At 47.3% G+C, this 20,237-nt stretch overlaps 1 long non-coding RNA gene across 1 annotated transcript; it reads right to left on the reverse strand.

The window, feature by feature from the left end:
• Positions 1–1,871: 1,871 nt before the first annotated feature.
• On the reverse strand, positions 1,872–3,124 carry LOC307083172. The gene is made up of 3 exons (XR_013812274.1): positions 3,060–3,124; positions 2,755–2,925; positions 1,872–2,117 (listed from the first exon to the last, which is right to left on the reverse strand). It is a non-coding gene; the product is annotated as an uncharacterized lncRNA (long non-coding RNA).
• Between the last annotated feature and the right edge of the window lie 17,113 nt (positions 3,125–20,237).

Genomic DNA, 20,237 nt, shown 5'->3' on the forward strand with positions numbered 1-20,237 from the left:
TTAACCCTGTTATATACATTGTGTATGTGTGTGTGTGTGTGTGGCGGTAGTAGGTTTTTTTTTAACGTTGAACATCACAATATAGATGGTCCTAGTAGTCAGCAGGTATGTGCAATGAATACTTCAGTATTAACCCTGTTATATACATTTAATTAACACTGATAACATTAGAAATGGTTCATGTCAGAATGTACTGAGATATAGAATGGCCATTGAGCCCACATCTAAAGACATTACCCCATCAACAGAATTATGTTGAAGTTGAAACTATGAAAGCAGTACTGGAGAGGAAAGGACCCACTATGCTGGCTGATAACGAGGCCAATAGAATACTGTTTGAGAAATCGAGGAAACTCCTGGTTAAGATTGGTGTCAGTGTCTTGGTTAAGGGGAAGAGATTGTAAGTTAATACACCATTTTAACATGTCACTATAGCTAGCTATAGTGACATGTTGACATGGTAGCTTAGTACTAAGCTACCACTTAAATAGGCTGTGTGTTACGGGGCCTTACCATGCAACCACCTCCCGACGAAACCAATTTTTTTTAAAGGTCTGACCATGCTGAACATGAATGTGAATGTTAACATGTTAACATTGAACATTTTGGGTTGCACTACCTGTTGCAGCCCCATTGATATATATACATTGAAAATCAATGAATTTCTATACATTGGAAATACATTACCCCTAGGTCAGACTTGGTACAGGCGAGAAGGCAATTTGATCACTTGGCGTTGGCGATTGTTGCTTGGTAGGTGTGCTTCGAACGGGAAGTTGATAACATGGTTTTTAAAATTAGGTGGCAGACGGATAGCTTTTACATCACCTCAGAGACATTTCTTAGTTACAATAATAATGTCTTTATGTAACTCACCGGTATGACTAAAAACAAAGTGCTGATGCTAACTGTGCAAAGCAAATTCTTGTCTGTCTCGTGTTTATTGAAAACATCCATAAAACATCCAAAAATAAGTGACCCCTTGGAATCAATTACTGTTTAAGCTTCGTTTGACAGGAGTAGTCTCAACCAAGTGCTCCTCATAGCTGTGAATCAGATATGCAGTGCCCATGTGGTATTTTAACCCATTGTTTCTTCAATTGAGCCATAGTTTTAGAATGTCTGATGTGAATAGCTTGGCTAGGGACACTCCATTTGCGCTACTAGCTTCAGCATATTGTATTTGTTTAGTGACTGAGTACATGTCATGACCAACTAATGCAGAAAACCTAATAATTCCAAAGGGTTCACAAAGTTACAATTATGACTGTGTTATGTAAAAAAAGTATTATCGATTTGGAAATGTGTTTGGAACCATGAATATGTGTAATGTTGACTAGTTTTTGTTCTTGTTTGATAATAAAATGAAATAAATGATTGGAACCAGCATTTCCAGTGTGCTGTACGATCCTGCAAGCCTCCTTGAACATCACCAGTCCCACTTGCTGTGTATTGGACATCCCAACATCTCTGCTCAATACATCCTCATAGCCGAAAAAGACAAAGTCGCCATCCCGCTTGAAAATAAAATGTATATTTGTCCCAGGTGTATAATCAACTTGCAGAATGTAAGAAAACTGATTGATACTTGTCTGATGAACAAGATTACACAATCTTTTTTAATCAAAACAATTGTCAACAAACTATGGAAGCATATATGTAGCAAAATTCAAATGGCAATGCAATTTGCAAGTCATTAAATTATGCAATTGACAATTCATTATGCAATTTAATAATGTAAATACGTTATTCAAAGTGTATTTTAATATGCAAAGTGACAATGAAATCCTCAATTAAATTTGCAAAAGTTATAACAATAGAAATAGAATAGAAATAGAAAACAAATTTTTGGAGTTCCTTTATTCCTTTACCCCCCCCCCCCCCCCACACACACACACACACACACACACACACACGCGCGTGCACACATCCGCAGCAGGGTTCTAACCATCGAAGAGACTGTCTCGTAGCTGCTTCAGAGTGGGGTACTGGGTCATCATGAATTCCTTGAAGACGCAGGTCCAGAACATCTTGATGTCCGGATGTCGCTCTTTCTCGATCCAGCACAGAAGTTCATATACTTTCTGCTGCATTTCTTCGCTGCTGTTTATCGTCTCCTGGAGATGGGAGGAAGAAAAGTTTTTCATTAACATCGAGGGGTATGAATGAGGTAACAGATTTTCGTGGACGTTTGAGAGTGGAGCGAGTCACAAACTATAGTATGAGGACCATAATAAAGGGCATTGATGCCTATTGGAATAGTCCATTTCTACATTCCCACCTCTGCATTTATCAGTAGCGGTTCCTGGCCGAGCTCACCAGGGACGAAAACATGAACGCTCATTCATGATGAACGCGCGCAGTGCACTCGCACATGCATTTCTTTTCTAAAGCGTGTGGCCTGGCCTACACTGATCTAACTAAATAGCATACTCGCGCGACGCGTCGTGTGGAGGCGCATTAGAGAGGATCATAAGATTCATAACTAAAACTAGACACTTAACTGTGTCAGCAGAGTGCAATGCTTCTTAACTTTTAATCAAACGTGCAGACAAAGTTCAACTTCATAAAGTAAAGTTCATTTCCTGGTGCGTGCTGCTTAAATGTAAGGCAAATGAGCCCTCTAGTCAGTTGCCGCACAAGGCGGCAACTAAAGGATTTCCGTTCTCTTAGCCCATTATATTTGCGCGCATAATTCAAATATGTTGCGTCAGACACTCATGGCTCTTTGATCCGAGATACTTTTAGTCTCACCTGATATTTCTCCTCAAGAATGAGCTGGTGATCCCGCAGCTGGTTTAAAAATGTTTGCGGCTTATCCATGCAGGACATTTCTGTCTTATTGCGCCCGAAAAACCGTAGAAGATGTAAATAGTCAAGTTCATCCAATGGGTTCATTTTGAATAGTTCCGTCTGCAATTCCATCTGTAGATACAAATATGATAACCATGTTACAAGTATAACCTCAATGTAGACGTCTACGTAGGCTATGTACTTACAAACGCGTAACAACAAGCAACCTGTGAAAATATGACGGAAAATCAAGTTAATTTGCTTACGGACTGAAAACACAATCGACGCGAAGTGGTAAACGTTTTCAGGTCCTCTTACGCAGTGATGTTTCAAAAAATGAAACTTGGGAGGCGTGTTTTATTCAGAAGCAGCCAATGGGCACCCTTGCGTAGGCTACACACACACACAGTAGTATATATTTAAATGGCTATTGCTCCCTGCCAAGGATGTGAGGTATGTTTTGATCAGACAGACACGTGTGTGATTGTGTCTTCGGTTTTTGTTGAGTGGATCTTTCTGTGTGTGTGTGTGTGTGTGTGTGTGTGTGTGTGTGTGTGTGTGTGTGTGTGTGTGTGTGTGTGTGTGTGTGTGTGTGTGTGTGGCGGCAGTAGTTTTTTTTTAAGGTTGAACATCAGAATGTAGATGGTCCTAGTAGTCAGCAGGTATGTGCAATGAATACTTCTGTATTAACCCTGTTATATATGTAGGGTAGTTGCCTTTTCGCGACCATGGATGGCGCTGTTGTGTTGTTGTTGTTCCTCAGCGGTTTAGCGATTGTGGCCTTTTGGCCTTACAGACCACCGTTTTGTTGTAGGGATTTGCCCGCGCAAGCGCCATTTTTGTCAGTTGTTTGTTTCTCTGCCGTAAGGTAAGCTGCATAAACGGTGCTCTGTGTAAATGTAAAGTACTTATGTTTTATCCGTATGTTTTGTGGTAGAATGCTAGCCGTAGGTGAATCCTTCTCTTCTTTCTTTTCTTTTTTATACTTATGTCAGTTGTTTGTTTCTCTGCCGTAAGGTTGAACGTTTGAGCTGTGAATGAGAGAAATAAACGGCGGCGTGGTCCGAGCCATAAATCAAGAAAACCATCCGTGTGTCCCTCCTTCCGCACCCCCCCCCCAACACCTACACCAAACACAACGCAGAGTCCGGGTGTGGAGTGGCTTGAGCTCGCACGGCCTGGGTTACATCTTTGGTGCCGTGACCCGGATTTGTGGCGCTCCGAGGCCGAAGAGGAAGCGAGGCTGGCCGCAGCCCCTCAACGCCGCCGCCGTACTGAACTGTGTGTGACGAACTGAGTTATTCCTGTGAAGGTGCATTGCCAGGATCTTCATCCTATCCAGCATATCCTTTGAAAGTTGAAGTGCATCTTATTTTGTTGTGTTTCCTATTTAAGACATTTCCATGATATTCTAAAGAGACGAAAAAAAAAAAAAAGTCTTAAAGCTACAGTACCTAAATGAATATTCTGTGTGAAACATTTCTATAAGGATAATTTGTGATTGATATTAAGCAAGTGTTGTTGTTTTTTTTCTCATTCATATTCTCTGTGCTGAACATAGAGTAGTGTAATCACGTTTTGAGTTGAATTAATGTTTTGTGTGAGCTTTTGGGTTATTAAGTGATAATTGTGCCTGCCACACATTTTATTTTGTTTATTACATTCAAACACAGCTACACCCATTCACAGTCAAGCATAACAAGTAATTCGCACACACACATACATTTTATTCTGCTGCTTAAATCTGAGACAGAGAATATTGAAGATGATGAGTGACCATGCAGACTCTCCACTGAAGCAGGGTCTCACTGCAGCAACATCAGGCCCACCCACCCCTGTGCCTGCAACAACCCACAGCTATGACTCCCCAAGCAGAACGCATACTCACTTCCCCAGTGAAGGAGCTTCCACCAGTCACCAACAACCATCTGTGAGGTCAAAGCTAACCACCCAGTTCCTCAGGTCCCCTACTCAGCAGCTGCAGTACCACACTCCAGTCCGGCTGCCCACAGACTTTGGACTGGGCGCACAGCTCACCCCATCACCCCCAATTCTGTCCCCCTATACTGATCCCCGTGCAGCTCCAGCCCAAGTGTCCACATTACCAGCCCCTGTAACCCCAAGTGCAACTCCCCCAGTGTTCCAGCCGGCTGTGCACATTACCATGCCCCCTGTCCTCCTGCCCCAGACCAGTGTGCAAAGGCCCCCCACAGTCACCCTGCCACCTCAAAGCCCCCCATATCCCAACTTCCCAGAGACACAAGTCATACAGCAGCCCACCATGAACCAGCCAGCTGTCTCCCCTTATCCAACGCAAGTTTATCAGCCAAGCCCCCAGGTCCCCACCAGCGATACTGTTCCCTTACCTGCACCCCAAGCCCCCATGTTGAGTTTCCCAACACCACACACAATGAACACTATGAATAACCCCTCTACAGCTGAACAGACCTTCCAAGGCACAGACTATGGACAAATCCCCCAGTTGCACATGTCACAAGCTGCTGCACACCATGCTCAGATTCCCCTGCACTCATCTGCCACCAGTGCATGGGGCCCCACTTCAGCTGCGCCCACCTCTCTGAATGTTGCCCATGCTGCTTTCAACTACACATCTTCTCCCCACACCCAAGCCCCAGTATATCTACAGCCCCCTGCCTCAGTCCCTCAAGTCAGCATGTATCCAGATGCAGTCCCCCAACACGCCCTCCTGCCTCCATCTTCCATCCAGCACATGCTTGCACCTCTAAACGCCCCTGTCAGAGCCACAGCCACCCCAAGCCCCCCACCAGCAGCCTATGGCAGTTTCCTGCAGACTCATCAGGTGAAGAATGTCCAAGTCTTCACTGGTAACGCTGACAGCAAGATGCTTATAGAGGACTGGGTTCGTGACATGCAATATCTCCTGGAGGCAATAGAGCTCCCGCCCCATCTCCGCTTCTCCACTGTGGTACGTCACCTGAGTGGTGAGGCCAGGAAGCTGATCCTGAATCTACCCCCCCATAACCAAACCCCTGAGAAGGCATTTGAAGAGCTGAGGGCAGAGTACGGTGACACACAGGGCTCCCTGGACCCACTGGCCGACTTCTATGAACGTGGCCAGCGGCCAGGTGAGTCTGCCTGCTCTTATGCTATAGCACTAGAGGCAACACTGCGAGCTGTAGAAGAAACCCAAAGAGGGGGCAAGCTTTTCCCTGACCGTGACAGTAAACTCACCCGACAGTTTCTAAGAGGACTAAAGGAGGAGGAGGTGTACATGAGGATTGCTCCAATGAAACCTCGGCTTCTGAGCTTCCGGGAGCTGCAAGATGAGCTCAGAAATCTGGCAAAAGAGACAAAAAAGTTCCAGTCATTAAACAAGTCAAAGAAAACCTATGCACAGGTCCAGGTTGCATCAGAGTGTACTCTAAATATGAAGACAGACAAAGCTAAACATACATCAGAGTGGTCAGAGCTAACAGATCTCGTCAAGAAATTAGCCCTTTGTCAAGAGGAGCAGATGGCTAGCACCTTGAATCAAGAATGGCTGCTCCCTTCTCTGCCCCTGTCCCCCCACCAAGAGCCCGGCCGCCCCCCGGACCCACAACCCAGACTTCAGCTGTCACATGCTACCGTTGTGGGAAGCAAGGACATATAGCCCGGGTTTGCAGAGCAGTCTTCCCAGATCCCAATCAGATATGGGCCCAACAACCTCAGCCCATGACCCCTGCAGAAGGGACCACACCTCACCCCACTCTGCCTTTAAACGGCTAGAGCCCATGGTCACCGGGGCGACTATGGGCAAGCAGCAAGACCCCCCACTGCAGGTGAGCAAGACTGGTGATGGAGAAGAGGATACCCCTTTAGTGGGCCCCAGGAATGAGGGGGAGGTGGAAGTCAATGGAATGAAGTGCAGAGCGCTCATTGACTCAGGCTCTCAGATAACCAGTATTACACACCAATACTGGTGCAACCACCCCATCCTCCAGACACAAAAGCTCCAGCCCTCTAAAATTCCCATTGAAGGTGCAGCCGGTCAGAGTGTAACTTACCATGGTGTCCTGCGCATCAACTTGACTGTGTTGGGAAAAGAGTTCAAGAATGTGCCAGCTTTTGTTGTAACTGACTCTGAGTATCGCTCCTCTGTCCCTCTGCTTGTGGGAACTAATGTCCTCCGTGCCTCCAGAACCCATCTCCGAGCAACCTATGGCCAGCAGTTTCTCCACCAGGTCAAGCAGAGCCATCCAGAGTGGTACACTTCTCTGCTGGAGATTGGGGGCATAGAACATAATGATGTGGATGACGTGGTGGGCCCTGCTGTGTACACTGGCCGCAAGGTACACATTCCTGGGGGAAAAGAGATGGATTTAATGTGCAAGATAAAGGCTGGCCCACAAAGAAAGACTTACACTGCAATGATTGAAGGTCACTCCTCCCTGCAGCTCCCCCAAGACCTCTTAGTCGCCAAAGTCCTCGCTGATGTAAAGAGAGGATGTGCCCCTGTCAGGGTAATGAACCTGTCCCAGCAGACTATTACCATCAAGCCTCACACACATCTGGCCAAAGTTTCCCTGGTGAACAGCGTGGTGGACTTTTCAGACAAAAAGCAGGGCCAATGTCACGAGAGCAAGAGCAAAGAGACGTGCATGAGTCTGGATCAGGTTGTGGCGAGCTGTGGAGTGGACTTGGGGGAAGCAGCAGTTGAGAATGAGCACCAGCGCTCCCTCCTTAAAGATCTTGTGGAGAGGAATGTAAGTGTGTTTTCCCAGCATCCCATGGATTATGGCCACACAAAGACAGTGCAGCACGACATCCCTCTAGTTGATTCCAAGCCTTTTCGGCTCCCTTATCGCAAGATTCCCCCAGCACAGTGGCAAGATGTGAGAAAGTTGTTGATTGAGATGGAGGCTACAGGAGTCATCAGGCCCAGTAAGAGTCCGTATGCTTCACCTGTAGTGCTTGTGACCAAGAAGGACGGCTCTTTAAGGTTGTGTATTGACTACAGAAAGTTAAACTCCTGCAGCACAAGAGACGCCTTCCCCCTGCCCAGAATAGAAGAGGCCCTGGAAGCTCTGGGGCAAGCAAAGTTCTTCTCTACACTGGACCTCACGTCGGGTTACTGGCAGGTGGAGGTGGCGGAGCATGACAAACACAAGACAGCATTCAGCACACCGATGGGGCTGTTTGAGGCCAACAGGATGCCCTTTGGACTGCAGAACGCCCCCTCCACCTTCCAGAGACTCATGACCTGCTGCTTTGGAGATCTGAACTTCACTCACCTGTTGATTTACCTTGATGACCTCATCATATTCTCCAAAACTTTTGATGAGCATCTGGAGAGGCTGCAGCTGGTGTTTGATCGGCTCCAGGAGCATGGCTTGAAGTTAAAACCCTCCAAATGCCAGCTGATGAGGCAGGAAGTGCAGTATCTGGGTCACTTGGTGTCTGCTGAGGGAGTCCGGACAGACCCAGAGAAGATCAACAGGGTTAAGGACTGGGTGAGACCCACAAACCGGAAGGAAGTGCTGCAATTCCTGGGGTTCGCTGGTTATTACCGCCGGTATGTGAGTGGATACTCCGCCCTAGCTGCTCCCTTGTACCGCCTCACTACTGGTGACCCAAGGAAGAAGAAAAGAGGCGGGAAGAAAAGTCTGGCACCTGACCCACCCTTCTTGTGGACTTGTGATTGTGAAGAGGCTTTCCAGACCCTGAAAGAAAGGCTGACGACCGCTCCAGTCCTGGGCTATCCTGATTACAGCCTGCCTTTTGTCCTTCAGACGGACGCCTCAGGGGAGGGGCTCGGCGCCGTCTTGGTGCAAGTTCAGAGTGGAGCAGAGAGGGTCATAGCATTCGCCAGCAGGGGTTTGAGTCCAGCTGAGACGAGGTATCCTGCACACAAACTCGAGTTCCTCGCTTTAAAATGGGCGGTGACAGACAAATTCTATGACCACCTCTATGGGCGTAGATTCTCAGTCCAGACAGACAATAACCCTCTTAAATATGTCATGTCCTCTGCAAAGCTAGATGCTACGGGCCAGCGGTGGGTGTCTCGGCTGGCTGCCTTTGACTTCGATGTCCAGTATAGGAGGGGCCAGAGCAACGCTAACGCGGATGCCCTCTCCCGTATGTCCAACCAGGAGGTCACCGAGGTCCTGCAAACGTGCCCCCAGCAGGTGAGGTCCAGTGAGCCCAGGCATGGTGTGGGACAGCCCACACAGGACCCAGTAAACCCCACAGCCAGGAGCACGTCTGCCTCAGAGAAACCCCAGTCTGAACCCCCCACACTTAATGAGCCCTACAGAGACATAGGAGTGGAGTCACTGCCTGCCATGACGAAACAGGAGATCCGCGCAGGGCAGAAAGAAGATCCTGTCATCGGCCCTGTCCTGCACTACAAGAGTCTCGACCAGAAGCCGAGCCGCAGCGAGAGGATCAGTGGTGGTGGGCAGGTGTGCCTTCTCTTAAAGGAGTGGAGGAGGTTAGTGATCAGAGATGGTATCATGTACCGCCGCATCCGAGACAGCCAAAGGGGAGCAGTGGAGCAGCTAGTACTGCCAGAGAAGCTGCGTGAATCAGTCAAGACGGCTCTTCACAATGACTCAGGGCACTTAGGTTTGGAGAGGACTGTGCAGATGATAAGAGAGAGATTTCATTGGCCACGCATGTTCCAGGAGATAAAGGCTTGGTGTGAGCAGTGTGAGAGGTGCTGCCTGAGAAAGACCCCAACTGCAGGAGTAAAGGCTCCCCTGGTCAGCATTCACAGCAGTGCCCCCATGGAGCTCGTATGTGTGGACTTTCTGACTCTGGAGAGGTCAAAGGGCGGCATAGAAAATGTTCTCATCGTCACTGACCACTTCTCACGCTACGCACAGGCGTACCCCACTTAAGACCAGAAGGCCAACACTGTTGCCAGAGTGCTGTGGAAAAACTTCTTCTGTCGGTTTGGTTTCCCTGCGAAATTGCATGCAGACCAGGGGCGCAATTTTGAAAGTGCTGTTGTGAAGGAGCTGTGTAAGTGTACTGGCATCACCAAGACCCACACAACCCCCTATCACCCCCAGGGCAACGGAACCACTGAAAGGTTTAACCGCACCCTCATGAACATGCTTGGGACACTGGAGCCTCACCTGAAGCCGCGGTGGCATGAATATGTGGATGCAATGACACACGCCTACAACTGCACACGCCATGACTCTACTGGTTACACGCCGTATTACCTGATGTTTGGCAGGCATCCCTGGCTCCCTGTCGACCTGATCTTCGGGCTGCAGACCACTAATGAGCCATGTGAGTATGTCCAGACTCTGCATGACTGTCTGTCACAAGCTTATGCCCAGGCTAATCAGACCTCTCACCAAGCCAAGGGACAACAGAAAAAATATAACGACCAGAGAGCAAAGAGTCAAGTCTTCAACCCAGGTGACAGAGTTCTGGTTAAAGTGTGTCATGTGGAGGGGCGGCAGAAACTGGGAGACAAGTGGGAGCCCCGGCCATACATTGTGGTGAAGAAGCAGCCCAGCATTCCTGTGTATGTGGTGCGCTCAGAAAATGGCAACACAGAGAGAGTGGTCCATCGCAATCTCCTCACACAGTGTATGTTTCTTCCAGTCGATCGGGCTGGTGGGATGACAAGAGGAGAGGTAGAACCGGACACAGAGGAGAACATTGAGGATACAGAGAACATGGAGATGGAGAATACAGAGGACATGGGAGAGCAAGCCGGAGAGGAGTCAGACAGAGTGGAGGACTTGGAAGTGGATAACCCGGAGGACAATGTGGAGAAGTGTGTACCTGGGACAATAAATGGACAGTGTGAACACACAGAACTGGAGGAAGTGGATACAGAGACGGGACGAGTGAGTGAAGGAGAGGAGGGACATTTAACAGCCAGGGGCACCAGCCTGCCTCCCAGGCCCAATGTTCCGAGGAGGAACGCGCCGAGAAATCGACTTCCCCCCAAAAAGCTGTCCTGTGAGCTACGAGTCGTGGAGTCAGAGGAGGATCGGCAGAAGATAGAGAGAGGATGGAAGTTGTGGCAGAGAGCCAAAGCAAGAAGAGCAGCAGGACACATGTAGCTTAACACAGCAAAAGCACCCACCTTAGTGGGGGGGTACATGCACACATTTTCATCATAAAACACTGCACACCACACTTATTCATTCTTCACATGTTTATTTTGGCAGTTCTCTTTGTTTATGTTTAATAGGTGGTCCTTATTTTGCTTATTTTGTTATGATGACTGAGACGCCATCAATTAAAGAAGGGGTGGATGTAGGGTAGTTGCCTTTTCGCGACCATGGATGGCGCTGTTGTGTTGTTGTTGGTCCTCAGCGGTTTAGCGATTGTGGCCTTTTGGCCTTACAGGCCACCGTTTTGTTGCAGGGATTTGCCCGCGCAAGCGCCATTTTTGTCAGTTGTTTGTTTCTCTGCCGTAAGGTAAGCTGCATAAACGGTGCTCTGTGTAAATGTAAAGTACTTATGTTTTATCCGTATGTTTTGTGGTAGAATGCTAGCCGTAGGTGAATCCTTCTCTTCTTTCTTTTCTTTTTTATACTTATGTCAGTTGTTTGTTTCTCTGCCGTAAGGTTGAACGTTTGAGCTGTGAATGAGAGAAATAAACGGCGGCGTGGTCCGAGCCATAAATCAAGAAAACCATCCGTGTGTCCCTCCTTCCGCACCCCCCCCAACACCTACACCAAACACAACGCAGAGTCGGGGTGTGGAGTGGCTTGAGCTCGCACGGCCTGGGTTACATATACATTGTGTGTGTGTGTGTGTGTGTGTGTGTGTGTGTGTGTGTGTGTGTGTGTGTGTGTGTGTGTGTGTGTGTGTGTGTGTGTGTGTGTGTGTGTGTGTGGCGGTAATAGTTTTTTTTTTAAGGTTGAACATCACAATGTAGATGGTCCTAGTAGTCAGCAGGTATGTGCAATGAATACTTCTGTATTAACCCTGTTATATACATTTAATTAACACTGATAACATTAGAAATGGTTCATGTCAGAATGTACTGAGATATAGCATGGCCATTGAGCCCACATCTAAAGACATTACCCCATCAACAGAATGATGTTGAAGTTGAAACTATGAAAGCAGTACTGGAGAGGAAAGGACCCACTATTCTGGCTGATAACGAGGCCATTAGAATACTGTCTGAGAAATCGAGGAAACTCCTGGTTAGGATTGGTGTCAGTGTCTTGGTTAAGGGGAAGAGATTGTAAGTTAATACACCATTTTAACATGTCACTATAGCTAGCTATAGTGACATGTTGACATGGTAGCTTAGTACTAAGCTACCACTTAAATAGGCTGTGTGTTACGGGGCCTTACCATGCAACCACCTCCCGACGAAACCAATTTTTTTTAAAGGTCTGACCATGCTGAACATGAATGTGAATGTTAACATGTTAACATTGAACATTTTGGGTTGCACTACCTGTTTCAGCCCCATTGATATATATACATTGAAAATCAATGAATTTCTATACATTGGAAATACATTACCCCTAGGTCAGACTTGGTACAGGAGAGAAGGCAATTTGATCACTTGGCGTTGGCGATTGTTGCTTGGTAGGTGTGCTTCGAACGGGAAGTTGATAACATGGTTTCTAAAATTAGGTGGCAGACAGATAGCTTTTACATCACCTCAGAGACATTTCTTAGTTACAATAATAATGTCTTTACATTAAATAGTGGATAATTCTCGATAGGTTTTGCAGCATTTATGACAGGATTCCCTAACGTCTGATAGTGATTGAGACATACTGCCGTATTTTAGTGAGCCATGTTGGACCTTTTGTTGGCGCATGTTTTGCATATATTTTTTGGTGCAATGTAATCTAGCACAGTCAAAATTGAAAGTTTGTGAACCCCATGAAATCATTCGTTTTTTTGTATAACTTCACTAAATGTGATCTGATCTTCATCTAACTCACCGGTATGACTAAAAACAAAGTGCTGATGCTAACTGTGCAAAGCAAATTCTTGTCTGTCTCGTGTTTATTGAAAACATCCAAAAATAAGTGACCCCTTGGAATCAATTACTGTTTAAGCTTCGTTTGACAGGAGTAGTCTCAACCAAGTGCTCCTCATAGCTGTGAATCAGATATGCACAGTGCCCATGTGGTATTTTAACCCATTGTTTCTTCAATTGAGCCATATTTTTAGGATGTCTGATGTGAATAGCTTGGCTAGGGACACTCCATTTGCGCTACTAGCTTCAGCATATTGTATTTGTTTAGTGACTGAGTACATGTCATGACCAACTAATGCAGAAAACCTAATAATTCCAAGGGGTTCACAAAGTTACAATTATGACTGTGTTATGTAAAAAAAAGTATTATCGATTTGGAAATGTGTTTGGAACCATGAATATGTGTAATGTTGACTAGTTTTTGTTCTTGTTTGATAATAAAATGAAATAAATGATTGGAACCAGCATTTCCAGTGTGCTGTACGATCCTGCAAGCCTCCTTGAACATCACCAGTCCCACCTGCTGTGTATTGGACATCCCAACATCTCTGCTCAATACATCGTCATAGCCGAAAAAGACAAAGTCGCCATCCCGCTTGAAAATAAAATGTATATTTGTCCCAGGTGTAAAATCAACTTGCAGCATGTAAGAAAACTGATTGATACTTGTCTGATGAACAAGATTACACAATCTTTTTTAATCAAAACAATTGTCAACAAACTATGGAAGCATATATGTAGCAAAATTCAAATGGCAATGCAATTTGCAAGTCATTACATTATGCAATTGACAATTCATTATGCAATTTAATAATGTAAATACGTTATTCAAAGTGTATTTTAATATGCAAAGTGACAATGAAATCCTCAATTAAATTTGCAAAAGTTATAACAATAGAAATAGAATAGAAATAGAAAACAAATTTTTGGAGTTCCTTTATTCAAATTGAAAAGCTATAGCGTCCCCGTGATTGCAATGCACTTCGCCACGCTCCGTATGTTGCGAAATTAAAATTATATTTCAATCCGCAAAACGCTTTGCATAAGATTTTGCAAAATCAGCGAATGCAATTGAATATGTTATTCTGTTATTCTATTTCTGGGCGGGAACTCCGTCACTTCCTCGTCAGACCAGCTGATCATCCACGACCTAGCACTAGGCACTTTCTTTCCTATGCCTAGCATTGTGCCAGGTTTGACTGGGTTGACGTTTATAGTAATAACTTAAGGTTAAGAAATTAACCAAGGTTTTCTGATATATGAGTGAGGTATCTCACTATGGGACACGCCCCTCGTGCTGTCCCCCAGAAGCAATTTTACACTACGCCTGTCGTTACTGGCCAACAGACGTGACGTCTGCTTGCAGAGGAGGGACTCCCTCCTACTACATAAGTCCCGTCGTCACGTCATCTCTTCAGTCTAAAGGCAAACACCTCTTCCTCGCTCCGGGCAAGGAGGGTGGTCTGGTGAGATACCTCACTCATCTATCAGAAAACCTTGGTTTATTTCTTAACCTTAAGTTTTCTTTCAATATTCGCTCGGTATCTCACTATGGGATATAGTAACTCCCGTGTTGCCAAAGAAGTACCAGTGCAAACCCATCAAACAGGCATGTTCACTGATCCAACGCTCAAGACTGTGAGACAGATTAGGCGCAGTAACATCCAACCTGTAGAATCTAGTGAAAGTGTGAGGCGTCGCCCAGCTGGCAGCCGCACATATCTCTTCCACTGAGACCCCCTGAAACAGTGCCCAGGATGCGGACATGCCGCGAGTCGAATTTGCGCGCAGGCCGATAGGGGGTTCCAAACCCACGCTATTATAAGCCATGGCTATAGCCTCCACGGTCCAATGTGATAAACGCTGCTTCGAGAGAGGCTTCCCCAGGTGTGACGTAGCACATGATCCAAACAGCTGCTCCGATTTCCTGAATCCAGCCGTCCTATCAACATAGACGCGTAAAGCCCGCACCGGGCAGAGCGCATTCAGCCGCTCCTGCTCCTGGGAGGAGAAAGGAGGAGAATGGAAAGCCAACAGCTCAATAGGGCGGTATGACAACGCAGAGTCGAATACCTTGGGAACAAACGCAGGATTCGGCTTTAATAAAACCTTTGAGTTCCCCCGCAAAAACTGCATACATGCCGGGCTAACCGACAGCGCATGGATGTTACTCGCGCGTTTAGCCGAGGCCAACGCGAGCAACAAAGCCGTCTTAAACGAGAGCTTCTTAAGCTCTACCTGTTGTAAGGGCTCAAACGGTGGGCGTGACAGTGCATCAAGCACCGTAGATAAATCCCACGGAGCAGCCAAGCTCCGCGACACCGGCCGAAGACGGCGTGCACCTTTCATAAACCGGCAAACGATAGGCCTGCCGTTTTGTCCCCAAAACCTATGTGACAAGCCGATATAGCGGCCAAGTACACTTTGACAGTGGAGAAAGCCCGGCCTTTATCCAGCAAGTCCTTTAGAAACGTCAGAATAACAGGCACGGGACTCTGGAAAGCTATTTCCCCAGCTTTCGTGCACCACTCCTCGAACACACGCCATTTCCTGTCATATGCGTTACGCGAAGAGGAAGCCCTGGCGCCCTGGATGGTCGTAATGACATTCCATGGGAGTCCAGCCGTCGTTAGGTTCATCCTTTCACGGGCCAGGCCCACAAAGCCATGCGCTCCGGATGAGGATGGAAGATTTCCCCATGCGCTTGCGTCAGGAGATCCCTGCGTAAAGGCAGAGGCCAAGGCTGGCTGCAGAGCAACTGGACTATTTCCGCAAACCAATATTTCCCCGGCCAACGGGGGGCTATAAGGATCAGCAAATGACCCTTCTCTCGCACTCTGGCGAGAGTAGGAATGATCAGTTCTAATGGGAGAAAAGCGTACAGGAGGACGCGCAGCCACTCGGATGCCAAAGCATCCAGCCCCATCGGGGCGCTCCGACCGGTTAGGGAATAGGACACTGAGCACTGAGTGTTCTCCTCTGATGCAAAGAGATCGACCTCCGCTCGACCGTATCTCTCCCATATCTGGTTCACGACCACGATGTGGAACTTCCAGTCCTTGTAGCGAGGGTCGTCCCTGGACATTAAATCTGCTCCCCAGTTCCGCGCGCCCGGCACGTGTGTTGCTCCCAGCGACAACAGGTGGGCGTTGCCCCACATGGTCAGTCTGTGTGCCAACGTGTGCATTTGAGGGAGCGTAGCCCCCCCTGACGGTTTATATACGCCACCAACGTGGTGTTGTCTGTCCTGACTAGAACATGTTGCCCTCTCAGAAAGGGAAGAAAATGTTTCAGCGCCAGTTACACCGCCTGAAGTTCCAGGCAGTTTATGTGAACAAACTGCAGATGTGAACTCCACGTGCCATTTATTGTTCTGCCCTCGTATACGGCTCCCCAGGCCGCCCGAGAGGCATCCGTCGAAAGGACCTTCCTTGCCAGGATAGTGCCCATGGTAACGCCTGTAGTTAAAAAGGACGCGCGTCCCCAAGGGCGCAGCGCCAAGACGCACGCCATGGAGATCAAAACTCGGCGATGGCCATGGCACGTCGGGTTCAGTCAGGGTTCAGTGATGCAACCCATCGCTGAACCGGCCTCATATGGAGGCGGCCAAGTGGGACTACTACCAGCTCCGACGCCATCAGACCCAATAGTCTGAGGCACGTTCTGAACTTCAACATCGTCCCCCTGCGAAAAAGTGCCAGACAAGCCTGAAAGGCTTCCACTCTCTCCGCGGATAGACGTGCTTTGAACGTCACTGAATCGAGACACAAGCCTATGAACGTTATGCTTTGAGTAGGGACCAAAACACTATTTTTCACGTGAAACCCAGGGACATTTGGTGCGATATGAGCAAGCTGGTTTGCCCCTGAGCCTCCTGGGGTGACTGTGTGGCTAGAAGCCAGTCGTCTATGTACGTTGCTTAACGCATTCCCTTCAACCTGAGGGGCGCGATAGCAGCCTCCGTGCATTACACAAACACCCGTGGACTTAACGAAAAGCCCAACGGGAGAACCAAATACTCGTACGTTACGCCCTGGGAGGCGAACCTGAGATATTTCCTGTGAGGGGGATAAATGGGGATATGGAAATAAGCGCCCGTCAGAGCTATGCTTGTGAACCAGCCTCGCACGAAGCGTATGAGAGCGGCGTGTGTCAGCATCCTGAAACTGTACTGTCTCATCTGTTCAGAGCGCGTAAACCTAATATCGGCCGGAGGCCCCCTCCCTTCTTTGGGACTAGAAAGTACCTCGAGTAAAAACCGCTTTGGTTTTTCTCCGGTGGCAATATCTGAATTGCCCTTTTGGTTTTTAGAGAGGTGATTACCTCCCGTAAAACATGAGCTTTCTCTCCACGGGCCTGCGACTGCAGTATCCCCTTGAAACGGGGAGGAGTGGACGCAAATTGGAGCCGGTAGCCGGCGGTTACAGTTTTTATAACCCAATCTGACGCACCACATGCACGCCACTGTTGAGCCCGGCCAGACAGCGGCCCCATCCTGGCTGGTTCCGCTGTCGTGCCGGGCCGAACGGGCATGGTGTGCTGCGCACCGGAGCTCATGCCCACCAGGCACCGTTTTATGACATTCTGTTCCTTTTTTATTTTTTATTTTTTTCTGTTTTCACAAACAACTGCGCCGTCGGCTCGGAGCCTGGATGCGCGCTGGCAAACATATTTAATGAACAATGATTTTGGGAAGGGGGACACATGTGTGATGTTGGGCACTGGCGTGTGCTCATACACATGCATGTGTCTGCGAGACACCGCTGCGGCTCCACTGAGCTCTCTGCAGGTCCGACCCTTCTCTCCTTCGCGTCGTGAACTGTGAAGACCGAACGGCCTTCTGCACGCCTTTTGCAGGGCTTGGAACACGCCCTCTGTAACCTTTTTTGGAACCGGGTGTGGAACAGAACATCACGGCGACGGCGTCTGGCCGGGCCTGCCGTACCCCCCTGGTCGCAGCGCCTCAGGTAGCGCGCCGTTTCTTCATGGCTCCCTGAGTAGCCGAAGGGGCCGCACGGTCACCTGGCGCCGCCCCGGGCGCGGGTGGTTTCCTTCCCACACGCGCCACTGTGCTCCGGCGGTTTGTTCTGGCCCCGGCCGGCCCCGTGGGTTGGGTGGGGCTGACGCTTCTGGATGCGGTAAGCCGGCGGAGGAGCGCGGGGCTGGGTGAACACCTGGCCGGGTGCGTTGGCGGGGAAAGGCGCTCTTCTGGGAAGACACAGTCGCAGCGCCTCACCCTCCCTCTTTTTCTCCTCCCAGCGTTTTAGCATGACGCCGTACGCTGGGCCAAACAGGTCCTTCGGGTCCACAGGCACGTCCAAAATGTGCAACCACTATGAAATGTCCCTGTGACGGGGCGCATAGCTACCGTCACGGTAGCGATACGCTACACACAGGAGACTGAGTGTGAATATTGCCTGTGGGTTTGTCTTGTTTGTTTATGTATTCCGTTATCTTCATACTGTTTTAAAATCATTCATCTACCATTGTAAATGACCCATATAATTTTGTTTTATCATATTTTATATTATTGAGATTGGTTTATAGTGCCTTGGATATCACATTTGTTCATTCAAACTTGTATGGTGCCCTAAATGTGTTTCTGATTAATATTCATAGCGAATTTTACTTGCACCTTGTTGTGTGACCTTTATTTTGAAAGGCCACAGAGACGTTTACCTGCCGTCTCTCGGTGCGCGACTCAGACGGAAAGGAAGGTTTAAGAGGTGAACACGTTTGTTCATGCTTAGAACTGTTCACAAAACATATGAAGCATTGTTCATCCCTTTAATAGCACCTAGCTGGAAGGCGAACAGGTATGTGTGTTGATAAACTGTGGAATTAAGTTCTGTTACGTTTTGTTTTTGATATATGTGTAAGAGTATGCATTTTTGGAGTTAGCTAATGCTAGCTAGTGCTATTCACCTCGTGGTGGTAGCTAGCTGTGGGGAAAGCATGGTCATATTACGAGTGCATGATTGTACCTTTTTTATTTGCTTTCAGCTCTTACGGTGTATCTGTGGTGTGGATGTGTGAAAATAAATGGTTGATACCGCACCATGGGCCATCAGTCATCTTTATGGAGTGCATCGCTAATTAAAGTCTGAATAAAGTCCAGCTGGGAATGCTACAGTAAGAGCTAGACCCTTCATCAACCCTGCCACCACGCTGCCAGAGAGGAGAGGTCTACGAAGACGATCCACGGACCCAGGTTGCAGCACGACTAGGGGAGACCGGGGATAGATGTCCCACGGCCGACACCTCATGTAGGGAGCAACTCGGCTCCATTCTACGGGTCTTCTAGACAAAGGGACTTTAAGTCATCGTGCAGCTGGCTTAAAGGTTTGGTGTGACGGTCAGACATTAAAGGTATGGAACATTTAATTGACTGGAAAGGAACGATTCATCTTCACTAAGAACATTCATATTCATCTGTAACGGTTTAAGAAGAAAGAAATTAAGAAGAAAATTATTTCAACAAAAATGGACATTTATTGAATTTTCTTCTACTAAATGTAAAGCTTATAGGACCTTTAAGAAAAAATAAGGTACTCTTCACACAAAGAAAAAACAAGTGAATTTTGTGACTTTGTTTATGTTTATTGACTGCTATGCTACTGTACATTTTCTGATCATCCTTCCTGTTAACTCCAAATAGAAAAAGAAAAAAAAAAGAAAAAGGGGTGTTTCAATGTGTAACAATGTGCAGTCTAAATGTTAACTGAATTTTGTATTAATTGGAGAGGTTGATTTCATTTTAACATTGCAGTCAATCATTTAACAATCAGCCTACAGTAATAGGCTCTAGTCCTCTGAGTGGTCTGTATTTATGTCAGATTATCTGCTCCTATCTTTGTGTAGTCTAAATATTAAGGATTCTTCTTCCCGCTGTACAGTCTATAGGCTATTGTAAAGACGAACATTTTATCATATCAATAATGGCAGAATTGAATATTAAAGGAGCAGAGAATCCTACCCCACAGTCAGAGCTAGAGAAACAGATAGATAGCCTACAGCATAAAATAGGAAGGCTTAAAGGGGCTCTTGATGAAACACTGGTGACTACAGAGAGAGAACGTTTAGAGAAGGAAATTCAAAGTAGAGAAGAAACATTAAATAGCCTCCAAGGTCAACTTCAAGAACAGGAAGAGGATAGCCGCCGACGCTCAACTCGAACAAAAATCCTGACTCCAAAAATGCTTGAACTTCAACAAGATGAGGTGAAGAAGAAGGAAAGAAAGATCCTCACAGCGTATGAAAAATGGAAGAGTCAAGCCCGTGAGTCAAGAGAGCAGTTAAAGAAAGACCTCAATGAAAGTGAGCTGGCATCTCTGCTCGATGCTCTGGAGAAAGATAAAGAGTCAGTGGTGAAAACATATTCCGAAGCACTAGTTCACTTCACACCGTCAGCCGTATTGAGAAACCATGTTGACGCATGTGAGGCAGCTACAACAGAAATTAAGAAAATCGCCTACGAGAGGATTGTAGACATCGATTT

Source organism: Pollachius pollachius, assembly GCF_949987615.1.
Source record: "Pollachius pollachius genome assembly, chromosome: 11".
Classification (NCBI taxonomy): domain Eukaryota; kingdom Metazoa; phylum Chordata; class Actinopteri; order Gadiformes; family Gadidae; genus Pollachius; species Pollachius pollachius.